The following is a 14,234-nucleotide window of genomic DNA, read 5'->3' as shown; positions in this document are numbered from 1 at the left end:
GAAAAGGTGCAAATCCTGATTTAGTTTATTGAAGAGTCTTCATTTTGTAAGCACCTTTATTGCATTCAACACATGCCAGATTCAAGCCCACATTCTGGAAATAAAAGACCTAATTTGTGTTATCTGCCCCGTAAGACATATTTGAATCTGTAGCTGTGTGGTGAGGGAGGCTTCCTGGAGTTGCAGTAGACCTTTTCAAAATAATACTACAGTGTGCTCAAAGTCACAGCATCCTTGAGCTTTCATTGCCTCGCTGTTATTATTGTTGTTATTGTTACTGTTATTAGACTTTGTAATGCATTGAACTCCCAAGTGCTCTCTGCTATTGCTAAGATTACACAATACTTCAAGGAATTTTAAAGACAGCTGTTTTGTGCATGCTCTAAATAAACAGGAGAGGGAGAAGTTTTTTACACTGATATGCAGCATTCCTATACAGAATTAAACTGTGAAGGTGGACAAGCCCTTCCATCATATGTAACTGATGGAAAAAAACCCTACAAGATCTCAAATGTACAACGGGAGAAGGTAGGGACAACTGTTCACAGTAAGCCTGGCCTTCCTGGCACAGCTGACATTTTGATAGAGATTGAATGAGTTGTTGCTTTGGGTCAGAAACCAGACTGGAGAGTACAGAGCCACAGTAAAACGGCCAGACAGATCTCAAAAGGTCAAATGGTCCATCCTGGTTCTTGTCCCACAGCAGAATCACACTCACAACATTTCTCACTAAATGCTCTTAAATAATGGAGGTTGGAAAGGGCATGGAATGGAAGATGGTGGAGACCAGAAGAGGAATAAAATGAGGAATGATTTTAGCTACAGGTTATGAGGAGGGAATGAAAGACCTTTATGTTTTCAAACCTCCTTTGCATTTTAAAAAGATGCTGCGCCTGTAACCTGAATTGTGTAGCAGGATGTATCATTGATATTACTGTTAAAATCTTTAAGTTCATTTGAATTCCCACAGGCAGGTAGTTTATAACATCTGAATGCTCCTTTTCTGTCTTGAGCACTAAGTCCTTAATTTCTGCCAGGAGTTTTGCTTAAGGCTGAGTCTGAGCTTGGACAGGCTGTTATCCCTTTCCTGCATTCACTTTTGGAAGAGATCTAACAGAGCAATACACAAAATTTCTGTGTATTCATGAAGTCTAAATGCTCAGAATAATTTCTGCATCTGGGATATTCCAAGAAGAGATTATGTGAGGAAAAACCCCTCTGACTCATCATAAAAATAGTAACCTAATGAAATATTAAAACAATTCAGTTAAATATTTAAGGCTAAAGAGCAACTCACTTAATTTTCTGCCCAGTAGAGCTAATAGTGTGGTTAATATACACATATGTTTACTTGCGAAGGAAAGAGTGTATTAGTGATACAAGCTCACTGTGGGCTCAGGGACCTGGGATAGTGCATTAACCCAGCCTGAGGCGGGGTATGAGGATGAATTATTGGCCACACCTGCAGGGTAGCCCTGAAAAGCTGCTGCAGAGCCCAGGCTGAAGGTTTGTGAAGCTGAAATAGTAAGGGCAGTGACAGCAGTAACCACCCTTGTCCTGGGAAGAGTAGTTCGAAAATGCTGCATCACAAGGAAGATGAGGAATGTGAGCCACAGGTAGGGAAAATGTGTTTAAATCAACTTGTGTCTGCTTGGATTTCTGCTGAGGAGATTGCTGCTTGAAGAGGGGAATTGAGGAGCATATGCTTGGTAGAAACCATGCGGGGTAGGACCGCAGAGAATAGAAGGAAGCAGAATAAGCACATCTGTTAAGCTATAGTCCATTTAAAAGAAAGAAGCTCTTATAATGCCATAACGGGTAACATCAAGTAATTTAATTGCAAAAAATGACAATCAAGCTGAGTACAGTGAAACCCCAAGGCCACAGGGGCCTACAGGGGTATATCTCAAATGAGTGGCTTTTGTTATTTCATTTTAAGTGGATGTCTGCAAGTACTGCTTATATCTCCCGTTGAGGTGGGGAGGCTCTGGGTGTGGGAGAGGGCATCATGCTCAGGAGCCTTGAGTGAGATCCTCAAAAAAGCTTCTGCCTAAGGCATTTTAGGGGAGGAGTGGTCCAAGTTAGAAAAAGCAAGTAGACAGCTTCCAGTGGGTGTTGGTATCCAGCCTTTCCTGAGGCCTGCAGAGCTGAGACCTTGAGAAAAAGGCAGGTAAAGTGAATTATAATACAGAATTATGGATCCTTCCAAGCAGATACCAGAATACCAAAACTTACATGAGTGCTTCTGCTTTCCTCTTGACAAATCTGATCCTTAGAAATTAGTAATCATTGACAGTTATTATTTTATAGGTATTTTGTGCTCTGTCAGGGTAAATTGTGACATATCAGTTGTGGTGAACCAACTAAGTCTTCCCTTTGTCCATGGCAAAAGCAAATTGAGGTCTAAAAGCTGCTGGTGTTTTATGTTTCTAAGCTCAAATTTTCCAAACGGCATCAGAAAGCTGAATGGTAAAGATGGATTGTAAACCAGAGATGACTGGGTGGTGATCGCAGAAGTTAGGATGAGATAGCAGTCTCCCTGTAAATAAATAAATATAAAGCATGTCAAGAAGAACAAAGGATTGTTTATTGTGACACTTGGGGCATTATGAGAGGTAACAGGCTGAAAAGAGGAGAAGAAAAATGTAAGTTTTATAGCAGGGGAAAAAAAAACCCACCCTTGACAGAAATTTATTAGGCTGTGGAACGGTTCTCTGAAGGAAGGGAGATCAACCTTCTGGTTTGGGAAGCTAAAAACTACACTGAGTAAAATACTGGTAAAATGCACATCAGGGAATGACCTTTCAGAGTCAGAAATATAGTAGAGATGATGTATATGGCTGGGGTTTTCTTGTTGTGGTGTTTGGGGTTTTTTTCTGAAGCTCATATGGGGAAAGGGCTTGGACTTTATAAACAAGGACTTTTCCAAGCTGAGCTTTGCCCTCGTTGTGCTGTGCTTGGAGAACAGCAGGCAGGCGCTGCATGGTGGTATTTATGTAATGGTGTCAGAACTTCCCCTGTGCTTTTCCGATTTACAGCCCACTGTACAGTCATAACCATGTGGCTCCTTGCTTTTGGGGCTTCCAGATGTTGTGCTTTACTGTCAGCAGTCAGATCAGGCTGAAGTCCAGCTGATCAACTAGTATTTGTGTGCATGATGCTGATGTAGGTCTTGGTGTCCTGTCAGGGACAATATGCCAGGATCAGAGGAGCAGTTTTAACACTGCAACACCTTCAGCTTCAGTTCTTGTGTCCAGTGGCAGTTAGGCAAAGAGACTCACCTGTTCTTGCTACTTGGCAATTCCTCTTTGTATCTTGGAACTCAAAGCAGTTGGTAAGTGACAGATAATCAAGTAAATCAGTGCATTTTGATGTCCATGCAATGTTTTCTTGGATAATAATAATAATTCCCCTTTCTTAACTGTAGTTGCTCACATAATCATTCATACCATCATCATGTACCGTGATACAGATTTGGGTACTCTAAAGAAAAGTTTGGTCAGGGATAGGGCATCTATCATTAATAAAAATATATATAAAATATAAATTAATGTATATTTAAATAATAGTAATAGAGAAAGAAGTTTTCAAAAGTTTGTACATTAACAAGGATTTAAAAAAAAAAAATATGAAAAACGAACATCCTGTTCAGCACAACTTTTTTTTTGCTCTCATTGAATTTAGTGTAGCACAACAGTGGAGATTGACTAGTACCGGTTTGCATTTTTACAATGTATATTTTTCGAAGATACAAACCGAAATAAGGTCATAGTCTTAGTTTGAAAGTCAATTAACTCAGGGAGCAGAATGAAAGTTCACACTAATCCACTAATGTGCATCTCAGTGGTAATTAATTCAGGTCTTTGTAGTGGCTTCAGGAAAGTAAATTACTATTCTATAAGAAGAATCTACAAAATGTTTTCTTTGGTTCTAGGGCTTTCAATTATGATGAATCCATAATTGGCATAGTTTTGTTTTACAAAACCGTTACATAGTCTTGGAAGACTAGAACTGATTTCTGTTGTGAATACTCTTCTGGAGAGCAAGGGAAGCAAAGGCAATGAAGGATCAAGTCACTTTTTAAACTGTGTACTACCATTTAATTTAGCTATGATAATCACTCGCCTTACAAAGCAGGGTCAGTTGCCCAGCTGACTTGAAGACACAGTAAAAATCTTAAATATCTTAAAAGATATAAGATGTTCCTTCCTTTTATGCTAAAGAGAGTATTGTTGATGATGTACTTAATTTCAACATGAAATAATTAATTTGGCACAAGAATGAGTTTCAGGCACTGTCTAATGCATGTGACATTAGAAAGGACTGTTCAAGGGTAAACTCTGAGGGTGCAGAGGATTCACTTTCATTGTAAAGGAGCAGGGAGGCTCAAAGTGGGATAAGTATTTTTCTTATAGTAGTAGGAATTATCAGCAAAAGTATAGTGACAAATTAGATCATTTAAGGAAAAAATCTTGAAAGGGATATAGAATAAGAGCTGTGACTCAGTCACCCAAAACTACAAACTATATGTCACTTAATAACAACTTGCTTTTTATTAACCACTTATGGTCTATTGAGTTCATAGCTGACTTAGGTTAATAAAAAGATGGCATAATGACATGAAATATCTGCAGAGAAATTAAATGTTTTCATTATAAGTTTTTTGCATGTTTTGATTTGAAGTTGATATCCTATTTCACAAATATTTTTTTAAAATTAGCCTATTTATAGTAGAAATCAATTTTGAAATACCAATTACACGTTAAGTAAAAATAGAAAGTAAGAGTTTCACTCTTGGCATGGTTCAAAGAATGGATGATTCAAGTTGCACAGTTCTGAGCCCACCAGCCCGCAATGATGTTACACCAATTTATGACTTGACAATAAGCCTTATGAAGTGGGTGTAGAGAAGATGGAGCCAGTCTCTTCTTGAATGTGCCCAGTGTTATGACAAGAGGTGACATACACAAGGTAGAACACATGAAATAAATATAAGGACTACTCTTTTTTAACCATGACTGTGGTCAGTTATTGGAAGAGGTGCCCAGAGATGTGGGACCACCAGCTTATGAAGCAGTTAAGAACATTCAGAGTGTAATTTTGCCGGAACAAACATTTGTTTTGCAAACATTAGTAGAATGCACTAGGCTATTACATTGGGCCTTATGTCTAAAGGCAGTCAAAGAGAGAAAAAAGAACTAAAACCATCCATTATGGCTCACTGCCAAACAACCTGAATCCTGGCTCTGTACTAACAGAGCAGGATAATAATACCAATTGGGTCATTGTCTCTTTTAAAAAGCCAGTTCCATTTATTCTTTCCCCTAATTGCTACCCAAGCTAGCTTTTCATTTACATGTTACTGTGTTTGGGCTGCATATCTGAATTCTGCGTGGCTGTCTGTTTCAAGTCCTGGTTTGAATACCGAGATACAGGACCGGTAAGTCTAAGCACAGCAGTACACCATCCACAAAAAGCAAAATACCAGAATGGTGGTTTTGTAGGTAGTTTTTTGCTAACAAGAAAATCTGCAGTGAATTATAAAAGGGAGAATGTAACCTAATGATTGGAAGCGGTCTTCAAATCAAGATGATCCAAGAAGCATCATGGTGCACACAGTATGTGGGGCAGTGAACCGGTCATTTCATCGGAAGACTTTTTTTTTTTTTTTTTTTTTTTCTCTAGGCTCTGAACAGTTGCCTTGAAGCTACTGCTGCTGTTTCAGAAGACGCTCAAATCCTTATGTCATTGTCTCTTGCATGTATCTCATCTAACAAGGACAGTTAAATGTGCGATGAAGGGGTTTTGACTAGGCCACTCAGCTTTTGAAGACCAGGTATTAATTCCTACAGTCTTTCTTGCCTGAAATTTGATTTCACTTCTCTCTTGCTTTGTAATGCTAGATATTTAGTCTTTAGATATTTAGTACAAATTAATTATCTGGATGTTGTTTAAAATCAGTGGATATATGAAATGATCAGAAATGATTTCTGGATAGTCAGGTCAGGATGGTTTGAATCACCCACTGGATAATGTGGTTCTGTGTTGACTACAGAGGTGAACGAAACCACTGGACTAGCTTAAATATTTAAAGTATGTGAAAACTAAGTCATCACTAATGTCTTAGCCTAACAAGTTTTGACACTATGATATTAAAGTTGGGTGTGAAATCAGGGTTACATGGTTGCTTACTTCTTGTTTATTCAGTAACACGAAACCCACAAAACCACTCTTAAATGTCACTCTCCATTCTGGACCTTGAATGGATGTTTTGGTCAAACTTGGCTTCACGAATGGTATATGCAAACCAAATAATTCATAGATAAAGTTATTATGAATCTACTACTTGTCACACAATATTGCAGTACTTGAATATTTTCACATATGTCTGATCTCTTGTTCTCCAGTCTGCAAATCACCATTTAGAAAATTGGGATATGGTAAATCTTGAATGACTCAGTTCATTATTAAAGGATAGTGAGCATGAGAGACTAGACATAATTACTTCTGCATACTATTAAAAGTGTTCATAAAAATATGGCATTATTTTAAGATGCAATGAGACATATGACTAAAATAGCATTAAAATTTTATTTTTTACGTTCTACAAATATAATGACATTTAAAATATGACATTTAGAAGGTAGAACCTCTAATATCAAATAATGTCAGCATATGTGGCAGTATTTCTTTCCTGACTACAGACAAATGCCTGTCAATGTCACCTTCAGCACCTGCCATTACTTATTATCACTTGTGAAATTCTATTTGTAACATTTTATAGCCATCAGCAAAGTCAGTTAATTACAGTCTCCACTGCTACATGAACAGTGCAATTACTTCACCATTCGCTTTGATTTTGTTGACCAGCAGAGTTTTCAGGCAAGTGCTTGCAGTCCAATTAACACGTAAGATTGCACAGAAGCTGCAGTTCCCATTCCGGTGTAGTTTAGGTTTGGTATCTGCCATGTGTAACTTTAATTTTTTCATCTATTTAATTTTTGTCCCCATGTGCTACCATCAGCATTACTCTTTAACAAAGTTCTTTCTTTTGAGTACTCTTTCAAATCTGGCATGCACAGGTTTTGAAACACAATGAGCAATTTAGAAAGTGAATGGATTCAGAGTGAAATCCTGCAGATTTCTTATTTAAAAATTATTTCACTAATTAACCAAGAGTATAAATCTAGATTTTACTGTGTTTACATATTTTTTTCTCTTTTCATCAGATATCTGCAATTATCATTGTGTATGAGACTGAACTCTGAAATTCCAGTTATCATTTAGTTAGAGCCCCATTCAATAAAATTTCATATAAGGAAGTTAAGTGAAGAAAGGAAGAATCTTTTGATTTGGGTTTTTAATTATTTTTTTTAGTTCTGACCAGCACTATGCTGAGTTCCTGTGAAGCTCGGGCAAGTCTTTTCTTGGTTTGCAACACAATTGCTGAAGCTGACATCAGGGTCCTAACTGAAGAAATTGATACTATTTGCAGCGTCTCCAACTTTAGGATCTACTAATTTCTTAGTGTGCAAACTATGATTAAAATACAATTTTCTGCATGAATTAAATCTCTCCGTGGTGTGAAGTAAGATGCCAAAGCTTTCTGTTCCTTTGTAGGTTTTTTTGAGAAAAAAACCCCACAAAAGTCAGTAAAGTAGCAATCAATGAGAACTTATATAAGGGTAAATTAAAGAGAAGTGATAAATCATATGTTTGGGTAACTGCATATATTTAGAATACATGGATTAAATATAATAAAGGAAAAAAAAAAAACAACATCAGCTGTACAACAGAACTGTTAAATATAGAAACTATATCTAAATAAGAGGAGAACTAGGGCTGGGTCTGTTACCTAAATGCCTGGTGAAAAGATCCCGGAAATCAGAAATACAGTGAAGTTAAAAAGCAACAGCAATGAAAGACTTCAATTACCCTGACAGAGAGTGGGCAAGGGTCACAGAAGACCAAGCAGAAATTATATTTTTCTGATGCAATGACTACTACTTTAGAGTCTTTTTTTCTCCAAAGTGGCAGATCATCTAAACAGAACCAACTAAATCTAGTGATTTCTTTTCCTAGAACTGGTATGGGGAGGGGGGGTGGGGAAGAATCACTTGTGTTTTTGTAGCTTCTCAGTTTCTTCTAAATTTTGTGGAAATTCAGATATGCAACAGAGAATTAGTATTTTTTAATAAGTTTCACAGCCCTGACAAAACACCTCTTTTTCCCCTAGAAAGTTAACCACGTGTGAACAAAGAATAATAAAAATCAATGCTCTTCTTCAATAACAAAATTAAATCAGTAAAAAAAAAAAAAACAAACTAATAACCAGCAAGTTAAAAATCCCATTAAAGCTCAGCATCTTTCTTCTCAGGTGAATGCCATGCAAATCATCATTTTTACAGGGGTTGCATGGCCCACAAAACCCTTCTGCCTGCTCAGAAGATATGATGAGTGGCAGTACTCACAGCCTATGACACAAATTTATTTTTTCATTATTTGCTAACCACCTTGTGGTGGTTATTAAAATGGCACACCATTTTAAGATGCTTCCTATAGAAATTATGTGATATTTTAAAGGTCAATGCAATCCAAACAGGGTAGCAGGGAACAAATGGGCATAACCTGTGAGTTACTGATCAAATGTCTTCTGTTCCAAATTGGTACCAGCAGGTGCTAAAGCTGTTTCTTGGGGTAGTTCTCAATAGTCTGAGTTTACTCTCCTGTCACCATATGAGGAAATACTGCAAATATTGAAAATCAAATACTGAAATATTGCAAATTTGGTAGTAAAGGGAACTGAGCTACAGCAGTTACCAATCACTCATCACAGCATGCTTTTAGTATCACTTTCCCAAACTCACTTGATCGTTAAGTTGATTCTTTCTCTCCTCATCATACATAGAATCATAGAATGGTTTGGGTTGGAAGGGACGTTAAAGCCCATCCAGTCCCACCGCCCTGCCATGGGCTGGGACACCTTCCACTAGCCCAGGTTGCCCAAAGCCCCGTCCAACCTGACCTTGAACCCTTCCAGGGAGGGGGCAGCCACAGCTTCTCTGGGCAACCTGTGCCAGGGCCTCACCACTCTCATAGTAAAGAATTTCTTTCTTATATCTAATCTAAATCTGCCCTTTTTCAGTTTTAAACCCTTATTCCTCATCTTATCCCTACACCCCCTGATCAAGAGTCCCTCCCCCCTTTCCTGTAGCCCCTTTCAGTCCTGGGAGGCCGCTCTAAGGTCTCCCCAGAGCCTTCTCTTCTCCAGCTGAACCCCCCAACTCTCTCAGCCTGTCCTCACAGGGGGGTGCTCCAGCCCCCCGAGCATCTTCGTCCTCTGGCCCCACTCGAGCATGTCCGTGTCCTTCTGATGTTGGTGCCCCCAGAGCTGGACCCAGCACTGCAGGGGGGGGTCTCACAAGAGCAGAGCAGAGGGAGAATCCCCTCCCTTACCCTGCTGCCCACACTGCTCTGGATGCAGCCCAGGACATAGTTGGCTTTCTGGGCTGCAAGCACATGTTGCTGGCTCACAGCTTTCCATCTACTAATACCCCCAAGTCCTTCTCTGCAGGGCTGCTCTCCACCCACTCCTCGCCCAGCCTGGATTTGTGCTTGGGACTGCCCAAGCACAAAACATTCCTCTCTAAGTCAGTTTAGTGATATAGTTCCTACTCACTGTATTTTTACAAAAATTTTGCTATCACATATTTATAACTCGAGATATGAATGCAGCCTGGTTCATCACACCATTCCCTGGGTCACCTGTCTGTTATTCTTCCTAAGAAAAGTAGTGTTGTAGCAGGTGGCAGAGTTAGCAGTGAAAGGGATTTATAGAGCAAAATACTCTTCTCTTTATTAAAGCAGAGCTCACAGTTACTTTTTCTCTGTTTTAAGAGAGAAACAGCTCCCTGAATGTATGGCCCTGAAGGCAAGTGTGCTAACTGGGAAAGCAGTCTCTCCCCAGGAGAGCTAAGATGTTCACCGTTTAAAGGTGCTAACTGTCAAAGCTGATACATTCAATATTGCGGTGCAGATGACCAAAGAAAATTCGAAAAAAGGAAAAAGAGGCAGAAAATAAATGATAATTCACTTTGTCTTTATAGTACCCTTCAGGTGCACATCAAAACAACTTTACACTTGAACTCCTTTACTGCACACAACGGTCTCAGCCATGCGTTTACTGAGCTTAGTACCTAGGTTTCACTGGAAGATTGGCTATCAATTACAAGTCAAACTCTGCTTTACCTTAAGCTGAAACCAGTTCAGCAAAAAGAGTACAAAGGCAGTCATTTAAATGATGTTGTCCTTTGATATCTTTTGCATAATATCCCTCTGGTCGTGCATTGGCAGCAGTTACCCAGACAGAAGACCAATGCTGTTCACATTATGTACTGTATCTATTCAACCACCTTTTCATGGATCTTACCCTTTGAAACTAAATCTTTTCTGTTTTCCTGATGTTGCAAGAAATAGCATATACTATAAAATAGGAAAAAAAAAAAAAGACCATTTATTGTTAATTTCTTTTTTAATTGTTCTGAACTGTTTTGCTTAAGATTTTTTTTTTCACTGTGAAGCAGGTAGTTGTACAAAGGAAGAAAGAAGGCATCACCTTCCTTCAGATCTGGGGTAAGTTTAAAAAAAAATCTCAAGATGTTATGCTTTGTTGGTTGATTATAAACATTCTGGTGCTTCCAATACTAAGGTGAATGTTGAAACATATTCTTAAAGGAATACACTTTTGTGGGATTTCTGTAGGAAATGTGGATTCTGATGCCTCAAAAATTAGGCATTGAAAAGTAGAGTTAATACCAGTTGTGGCAAATAAGAGACTTCCAAAGTTACGAGAATGGGAGAATTTTTAATAAAAAATCATGAAAGTGGTTCCTCTTTCATTTTGTTGGGTTTTGGTGGGGGTTTGTTTGTTTCTTTTCTTTATATACATCTGAGTTTTATTCCTAGTGAAGGAACTTAAATGAGGGAGAACAGCCAGTCTTTTTGGGAGTTAGTAGCTGGATTTGCTCATAACTATGACTTGGCTTTTGAAAAACAATATATAGAGCTGGAGTCCTGAAGAAGACTTGGGGCTTCTATTCTATTTGTGCCACTTCCTTCTTGCTGTCTTATAGGCACAATGGGAATTATTTAAAATATACAAATAGAAAGCCACATGTGATACATTTTGAAAATTTAATTGCAAAAATTAAAAGAGGATAACCAAAAACCCAAGTCTGTATTGCATAATTTTGTAAAACAGAAGGTTAAACCAAGTTTGGAACAGCCATGAAAATGTGCTTGAAACAGCAAAGAGGAAATCACAAAGATCTTTAGAGAGATGCTATTGCAAGTGAGAAGGTAGCATTTTCAAAAACAAAGTTCTGTTGGTAAATGCTGATTTCTGGGCTTCTAAATAAGCAGGCTGATTTTCTAAAGTAATCGCACATAAAGATTTTCCAGTTAAACTAGTGCTTTGTGCTCAGCAGTTTTGCAGAGAGCCCTACTTCTATTTAAGACCATGGATGCCAAATCTGGAAGGCACTTGGGCACATGCTCCCTCCCCTCCAAATTCAGCAGTCCTGAATGTGCAATGAGCTGACGCCTACGTCTGGAGTTAGGAGGCTAAAGCCAGGCACCTCTTTTAGGGGAAAAAGGTTGCTGGTTACCACATTTTTATCACAGGAGGAATCATTGACTAGCAAGGAAAAAATTATACTTCCCTTTGAATTATTTTAACTTAAATATTTAAAAAGAAAGAGGTGTTTGCCACAAACCCAAGTAAATTAATTTTGAATTTTGTATACATAACCATCTAATTCCTTCTAATCCAGCTTTTTAACCTTGGGAGACTTCAAGAACTGAATTCTGTACTCCAGTAAACGGAAAAGCAGAATTGAACTGCTGGCAGATCTTCTGTGGCCGTGGGAGGTTGCTGTAAAAAAGGTAAAATTATGTCTATGGGAATATTGAGATCTGAGCTCTGCAGGGACCTGCCTGCATGTGGCCTTTGGGTGCAGCTGCCTTTCTGTGACTACAAAATCATGTGGAGATTTTTTAAGCATTTGTGATCAATATGGGATATAGCTAGCTAGCTAAAAATAAATAAAATGGCCTGTAAACTATACCAGGACACTTTCACTTGCTGACATGACTTAATTTTTATGAAATTTCCAGATTTAGGGTCTGAGACTATTTCTGGGAGCATATTTCTGGTGTGAAGGAGGATTAACCAGGAGGAGAGTTGAGAAATGCAGAGCCAAATGCAAAATCATTACTGAGGAGTTTAGGCAAAACTTTTGCTCACAAGAAACTCCTTTCTCCCATCTTCCATAAACCAGCATGTCCCATTGCCTGATTCACATCTCAGTCCATCCCAGTGCAGAATCCAGACCTTTTGCCTATTTTCTCAGACAGCGTAGGTATCAGCTTGTGCAAATCCTGTCCTGTCAATGCTGGCTGCATTACCAAGAGGCTCATCACTCACACAGGCCCATTCCTTCTTGATTAATGAAGGCTGTAACAGCAACCAAGATTTAACTCGTATCATTTTGTCTTTAATACAATCCTACAGTTTCTCTTCTCTCCTGGTTATGGCAGTCCACTAGTAGATACATCATTTGAAATAACTGAGCTGACAATCCAGCAAGCACTTAAGCGAATATTGAAATGCTTTCCCATGTTGAGATGCTCTGGCGGATGCTGGGTTTGTGTTGCAATCAGACTCGGAGCTGCGAGTTTTGTCTAAGGGCACCATCCTGAAGAAGCACCTATAAAAGCCTGTTTGTGTGTCTGATGCTGATGGTATGGGTAGCATGCCACACTTCCCTGCTCTTTCAAACAGAAAAATAACTAGCTGAGCACTTTACATGGTATTTTCGGAAGACTTTCATCTGTAGATGGGAAGCCTGTCACGGAACATTTGAAGATTATACAAACGCAGTTGCAAAACCAGATAGAGCTTCAATTGCCTTCCTCTGTCCTTGGTCTGAACCCAGGTCAGGAAAAGTGTGAAGCTTAAATGAATTAATTCATTCTTATCCCAAGACTGTGGCAACAATTACTTTGTTGCAGGATGTTCAGTGTGTTAAAAAGATGCTCATTTGTTTCTGTGATTGCTCATCTCTCTGCACAAACTAACAATAGTGGCACCTTCGGAGCATAATAGCACAGATCTGAGGATGTTCAAGACATCCTTCCTCCACGGCATGTGTAATTGAGGTATTGAGCTGCAGACAGGCAGGAGGCACAGCAATTGTTCAAGGTATTTAGCGCGGATGTTCTTGGGAACAGTTATACTGCATTCGAATAAGGATAATACGCTTCATTGTGTAGGTTTTGGGTTGAGATTTTTTTCTGTTCGGAAATCTTATAGCTGGATGAAATCAATGCCGTCATTTTATTTTGTAGCCTTGAAGCTTGAGAATGTCAGTAGAGTTATTTATTTCTGCAGACAGTGCACTTACATGCTGCAAATGAGCAATAAATTTGTACATGACTTAAAATTTTAAAGTATGAACAATTAAAACAGCGCAGAAAATGAGTACATAATAGAAAATTCAAGCTAATTTATGTTCATAGCAAAATAAAATTTAAAAAATCCACACACATGCAGGTCGGCTGGAACAGCTGCACCTACTCATCTCCTCACAGCGGTCGGGGATCCTCTTCCCATTTATATTTCCCATATGCTCAAGATCAGTGAAACACTGATTTTCTTTGCAGGAGACTTGGCCACCTGTATGTTTTAGCTGGCACCTCAGCACTGCAGTTCCACACTGCGAAAACACTTGGAAATCTGCTTGATCCCTCCTCAATCTGGAAAGTGTTGCAACACCTTTGGTGGGGAAACGGTGGGAGAGGAGACCCCTGCCATGCTGAGACGGAAGCTGAAAGACTCCTCCAGGGACCAGCCAGGCAAGGGTAGGCAGGGAAGCATTAAAATAGTGATAAGAGAAGGGAATAAATGAAAAGGAGGAATAAATGAGCACCCATTTCTGCAGAAAATCAAGGTAATGGAAAACAAAATGAACAAACAAAGGATCAGAAGAGGAAAAAAAATCAAATAGCTTCTGTTGAGAGAGTAATGTGTAAGGGTGATTGGGATGACTCATTTATAAGCCTAAATTAGATCTACGTCACCTTACTGAGACCCAGCAGGAAGGTTGGCACGGCTGTGATGATAAAAGCAATACTGAAAAATTATTTAAGATTAATCAGTTAGGGGAGAAAATGTA

The 14,234-nt window shown here is 38.8% G+C and overlaps 1 long non-coding RNA gene across 1 annotated transcript; it reads left to right on the top strand.

Moving 5' to 3' along the window:
* The first annotated feature begins 5,574 nt into the window (after window positions 1-5,574).
* LOC141927428 (uncharacterized) lies at window positions 5,575-11,944 on the top strand. Its single transcript, XR_012624390.1, has 3 exons — window positions 5,575-5,836; window positions 10,581-10,632; window positions 11,832-11,944. It is a non-coding gene; the product is annotated as an uncharacterized LOC141927428 (long non-coding RNA).
* Window positions 11,945-14,234: the final 2,290 nt, after the last annotated feature.

This window comes from Strix aluco, chromosome 9 (genome assembly GCF_031877795.1).
Source record: "Strix aluco isolate bStrAlu1 chromosome 9, bStrAlu1.hap1, whole genome shotgun sequence".
NCBI classification, from domain to species: domain Eukaryota; kingdom Metazoa; phylum Chordata; class Aves; order Strigiformes; family Strigidae; genus Strix; species Strix aluco.
Note: the sequence above shows the minus strand (reverse complement) of the source record. Positions and strands in the feature narration are given on the sequence as shown.